The following is a 6,209-nucleotide window of genomic DNA, read 5'->3' on the forward strand; positions in this document are numbered from 1 at the left end:
CACATCGGAACAACACACAAGACAGCACGCTGCACCCTCATGTCTTATTGTAAAATAATTTAGTTTTGATTTAAACTTCAACATTTCTTGTGAAAACAACTCAAATATGTATCAGTAAACATTTTTGTAGTTCAATGAGGTGGTTTTGTGATATATTGTCACACGAATAAAATGTCTGTTGAGGCTGAGGAGGAAATACTTAGATGCAATTATATACAAACAAAGTAATATTCAATAAATTAGAATATAGATTCCAATGAGGCTCATTTGTCAGAGTAAAAGAACCTTTTTAAAACAACAACCTTGTATTAAACATACATTTCATTAAGTTCTGTAGTAAAAATGTTTTTATTTTTTCAGTTTGTTCCAATGTTTTGATCTTAAATATTACGTTTTCAACATATGTAGGCAATAAAACTATTATCAATAACAGAACTATTGATTTAAGGCTTTTGAAACATCAGTCTGTGAGTGATCTATATAGTGTGCAACCTTTGTTATTTTGGTTATTTATACAAATTCGTTTTTTGTCGTTTTTTTATATTATTCACGGTGATTTGATATGACTGTTCATAACTAGATAGTTGGATAGATTAAAAATATAAGTACAAACATTTTAAAGAGAGTGCCAAAAGACTGCTCCAGGTGAGGCTCGAACTCACAACCTCGGCATTGCTCTACAGTGTACTGTCATATAAGTACCGCGCGCTAACCGATTGCGCCACTGGAGCCCAGCGTTCACGCGTGGCATTTAGCCTTATGAACATAACAACCCGGAAGATGTGTGGCTGTTTGTTAATGTTTTTTTTTTGTGAGAGGTTTTCGTTTCATTTTGATATTGCCTAAACATCATTTATTGCATATCCGTTTAAAGCCCAGGATAATGCTTCAACTTGGGGGTTTACTTCTTACGTTTTATCCTTTCAACATCGGTTCACGACACGATATTAAAACCCCTAAAATCACGTGTTAATACAAGCAGAGCTATTATTAAGCTTTATATAAAACACATTAAAGCTTGTAGTGGTTCTTGATAAACCTCCAGCGTCCTTTTTTGTTTTGTCGAAAAAGCACAGCCACGCTACGAAAAAGCGTTGCTCGCGGGAGCGCGCACGTACATTTAATACGTCAAGACGTATGACTGCAGCGCTTCATGAGTTAAACTCACATTATCCACTCATTTTTGGTATCTTTACGAACACAAATACCTACAAATAATTGCAAATGTGAATATTCTCATGTCAGTCTATTATCAAAAAGTAAATTTAATACAGTAATTCAGTTGAAAACGTTATTTATTATTTGTCCATTTGACACAGAGTAAGATCGTTCAAGCGATTAAATATGTTTTACAACTATGACATCCCAAAATTTAATTCCATAGTAAATATGAATATTACATGATATATTTGTTTATTTATTTACTTAACAAAAATATTTTAGTGAAGAAAAATGGTCTACTGAACAGTGTATGCACTCTATAACTTAGTTGGGGCTTCTTTAAGTTTTGCCTCAATGCAGTGGGGCATGGAGGAGATCTGCCTGTTGCTCTTCTGAGGTATTGAGGAGGTAGGTTGTGGCCTTCAGCTGATCTTCATTGTTGGGTCTAGTGTTGCTCATCTTCCTCTAGTTCAGGGGTCTGCAACCTGTGGCTCCAGAGCTGCAAGTGGCTCTTTGACTATTCCACAATGGCTCATAAAAACGTTGGCCAAAATTATAAAGAACATTATTTAACAAATGAACAAATGCAGGTTTTGGCCATTTTAAATTTTTTTTTATTGAATATTTGGACTGAGACAGGAGAACGACACTAAAGGCAATATTTTTGTATCTAATTCTATTGTAACTGATATTGAAAACGTGCTTTTTTCACATAATGTTCTACAATTATCAACATCCCATAGAAGAAAATTCTATCCATCCTATTATTGCAAAAGTTTTGTGTTTCTTTGTTTTAACATCAACAAATATAACTTCAAGCGGTTCTCTATAACTTCAAGCTCAAATATCACAGATAGATTAATGTGCAGTACATTATTTTCTGAAGACTTTATTGTAGCCTAGAGCGTGTTTCCGTTAATTTCAGCTCCGATCCATGTCTCGACCAGAAATACCAAATTATCAAACCAGTCACTCAATTTCATGATGATAATACAATGATACAATTTAGAGCGCCCTCCAGTTCTTAGCGCTTAAAAATTCTGACTTTTGGGAATACTTGCATACACCATTTTTGCCAACCATGACCTGAAAACTCAACATTGCTGCCATATACAAAACTTTGTGATAGCAGCAGCATTAAAACAATATTTTAGTCGTCCGCCAGTTTGCATCGCATTAAGTTAGTTAAACAAAAAACAATGTATAACATGTTAATGAAAGTTTTGCGGCAGTGTTGCAAAACATGTTGAGAATATACATTGTTGTGTAGTGGTTAGCTTGGTCACTGACAATTATTAGCAAAACCAAACTGATTTCCAACCTTCACTTGGAATACAGTTAGATTAGGGTTGATGTCATTCGCAGATTTGGTTTTCAAGGCAAACAGAAAGCTGGATCACAAGAAAACTATTTAAGAATTTTCATTTATACAAAAATAAAACCTTTTTCCTGAAATAACTGCGTACTGTTTGATAATTATCTTATTACCATACCATTAGATGTTAAAAATACCAATTCTAGGCAGAATATATTTATACTTGTTGACTTCCAAAACAACAGAAGCAAGAGTATTGGCATTTATGTTAACCCTCTAGTATAAAACGTGTAGACCACTAGAGGTCCTTGTTCTCCAAAGTTTCCTGTGACATTTTTCAGCGGTGATACCACATTGTTTTTATAAAATAGCTCCCATTTTGGACAAGAAGTAATAATTTTTATGTTTAAAAAACAATTTTTGGTGTGTGTTAATTAAAAATATATATATAAAATAATTTTAGTGAGACTTTCAGACTACAACATGTATCCTTAAGTGTGCACACACACACACACACACACACACACACACACACGGAGAAATGGTGCATGATAAAGAGAAAGATATAATAATGAACAAGACAGTTGGGAGAAACATAAATAAAATGATTTTTTGCCAATGCTCAGACAGGCTGTATTTGAAAATAATGCGCAATAGCAATATACCCTATTCTTTATTTATTCTAAAAAAATATTTACATTTAAGAATACATATAGTGTCTCCAGCGTTTGGTGTATTTTATTTTGGTACACACAGAGAAACAAGATCTAAGCACTAAATGCACAGGTAATTTTTTATGTGTTTTTTTAATTTAAGAACAGCAGAACAATTATACTGTCATTTTTTTTTTTGGTATTTTAATTTTGTATTTTTCAAGAACAAAGTTACAGTCAGGAACAAATCAAGTCAGGAACAAAGTAAATATCCCCAAGGTGGCAAGAACAAAATCAAATGAACTCACAATGACTGAAATCAAACAGAAAAAAAATAGTAAACGATTTAAAAAAAAACAACATAAAACATAATGTAATCATTGGAGTTACAGAGAGAGACAAAAAGATAGCATCACTGTTCATAGATTATGTCAAGTCCAGCTCGACTACAAAGAAATCAGTCAACCCAGCCTGTTGGCCGGTTTTTCACGTTTAAAAATCTTTCTGTATCCAGTAAAAATATTTTTTTCTAGGGACACACAGCTATTGATTTAACAGAGACACATACCATAGGTATTGTTAAAAGGATTTCTGTAACTTTGTAATTTGTCTCCAGGCTGAAATTCATAAAGTTCCCATATAAACAAATGTCAGGGCTCTTTGGAAAAGTAACCCCATGGGGTGCAGTTTGCAGTTTAAAACACTAACAGGTAAAGCGAAGGAATGCCCCTTCCTGCATGCTCTGCCGAACAAGCAAGGATGTGATATATCGGATGCAAAAAGATGCAAAAAGTTGATTTGTGATATTGGTGCCACTAATTTGATTCTCAGCAAGTTGTCCTTAGTAAACCTTCACTCCATTGATGGAAGTCTGGAGTTGTGCAGAATTCGAGTCATTTTTCTCCAAAACTCTTGACTCACAAAGTTCCCAGATAGAACCTTCAAGTTGCGCAGACTTCGAGTAATTTTTCTCCAAAACTCTTGACTCACATAGTTCCCAGAGGACAGCCCTCCCATAGATCAGGAATAATCTGATTCACACTGAGCTGAGTTCACGTTGAGCGCAGTCATATCTGTCTTCCTTTGTCTGGTGTTAGCTTTAGCCACAGCTTCATTGCTAGCAACAGTTTGGTCCTCTTTCTCATATTTCGATCTTCATCTTGAAGTCCAGCATCCATTCCACATCAGCTGTCTTTTACATTATACTTGCCCACTCCACGTTTTGATTTGCAGTTTTTTTATATTAAGTCACAGGATAAGTTAGAGAGCTTAGGTCGGGTGCGTCAACTCAGCTACGAGGCATCCCAGAATGCCCCAGGCATTTCAAAAGTTTTACTCAAAATAAAATACATTGGATTTAACCAAACATAGTTCTGAGCGAATATTAAACGGGGTTGAAAGTTTGATTTCATGCTGAAAAATCATGCCTAAAAGCATGACATGACTGAAACATCATTAGTTCAAGTTTGTAGTCCAATTTTTTTTATATTTGCTTTTAGTTTCTATTTTCTCATGCTTTATTTTGTTTCTACATTTTATTCCAACGTGCTTTTGTTCTGTATTATTTTCCTATGTTTTATTCAAGTAAAGCACTTTGCATTGTCTTTGTACTGAAATGTGCAATACAAATACATTTGCCTTGTCTTGCCTTGCCTAAACAGTGAATAAATGTAACTGCTATAAGCCAAGTAAGTGCAAACAAAGACCTCTTATTTATGCAAAAAAAAAAAAAAAACATAGCATAGTAAATTTATGTCCATAAGGATCCATTGAATGTGTCATTACATTATCTTTGTCTTAGTAATATCAAAGTCTGAATGTATGTTTGATTGCTATTGTACTGAAATGTATTTCAGTACAAGGAGCAGGGGAGTGTTGGCCTAGTGGTTTCAGAGTATCAGAGAAGGATGCAAGTACCCGGTTCGATCCCCAGTGCCGGCACTCTGGGTCCCTGAGCAAGACCCTTAACCCCAGATTGCTCCCCAGGCGCCGCACATGGCAGCCCACTGCTCCCCAAGGGTGATGGGTTAAAAGCAAAGAACAAATTTTGTTGTAATGTATGTTTCAATGACAATAAAGATGATATTACTATTATTACTATTACTATATTTTTCAATGCTTAGTCTGTAGCTACTGGGCGACCCGAACTAGGGCTCCACTTGTTACAACTGTTAGCTCCCTGGTTGAAGGTAATGGCCATTATTTGTGAAGTTTGCATGTTCTCCCTGCTCACTTATGCTTATATTCAGTCCTATTTAAGGACAATCAATTATTTATTTATTTTTCAAGAAATATTTTCATGCACTTTTGCTTATATCGCTACCTTCTGGTTGAGCATGGACTGCATTTGTTGGAACTAGTATTATTCTCTACCCTGGACAGAGATTAATTTAAGTTTCAAAAGAAGTTAGAAAAAAATATCAGTTTAAAATATGCATCAGTTGTTACTGGTAAGGGTGATTGCTTTAACCCAAAAGGTTTAGCTGAGAAGTTTGTGAGAGCTTTTATGTAACATGAGACTTTCAGAATGCATGTTTTCTTTACTTTTTTTATAATCCAAACTAAATCTTTCAAAATTTCAATCAAACAATACGACAAAACTATTCAACAAAGAGAAGAAGAACAAAGAGGAGCAACAGAAACATGCGTAGATGGCATTAGCTAAGGTAAAGATTTTAAGCGAAGATGTAATGGGTATGCCACCTGTGCTTGATCTCCTTTAACATACTCTGTTTGGATAAAGAGAAAGCTCAGACTGTAAGCTAATTAGAATTTGGAAATGCACTATGGGACAAAGACCTTTAATGTTTGGAGACACTCCCTGTCTTTTCATAAATCTAAAACAAAATGTCTTGTCAATAATGACCGACTATAAATTTATTGCAAACAGAGGGAAGCTTGCAGGCCTGAAAACACCCTCACAGTTAAATTAGAGGGTGACAGTATCATGTTGCAGAAACTGTTGCACCATAAGATTATATTGAATGACTGAAGCAACATCTGATGACATCTAGTAAGTTAAAGCTTGTTAAAAAATGTTGGCAAACCTAAAAGGGTGTTTGCGAGAAACCTGCCTCAGG

General features: G+C 34.8%; 1 non-coding gene across 1 annotated transcript; it reads right to left on the bottom strand.

Annotated features, from left to right (window-relative positions):
* Window positions 1-637: 637 nt before the first annotated feature.
* Window positions 638-731, bottom strand: trnai-uau. The gene is made up of 2 exons: window positions 694-731; window positions 638-673 (listed from the first exon to the last, which is right to left on the bottom strand). It is a non-coding gene; the product is annotated as a tRNA-Ile (tRNA).
* Between the last annotated feature and the right edge of the window lie 5,478 nt (window positions 732-6,209).

This window comes from Fundulus heteroclitus, chromosome 22, assembly GCF_011125445.2.
Source record: "Fundulus heteroclitus isolate FHET01 chromosome 22, MU-UCD_Fhet_4.1, whole genome shotgun sequence".
Classification (NCBI taxonomy): Eukaryota; Metazoa; Chordata; class Actinopteri; order Cyprinodontiformes; family Fundulidae; genus Fundulus; species Fundulus heteroclitus.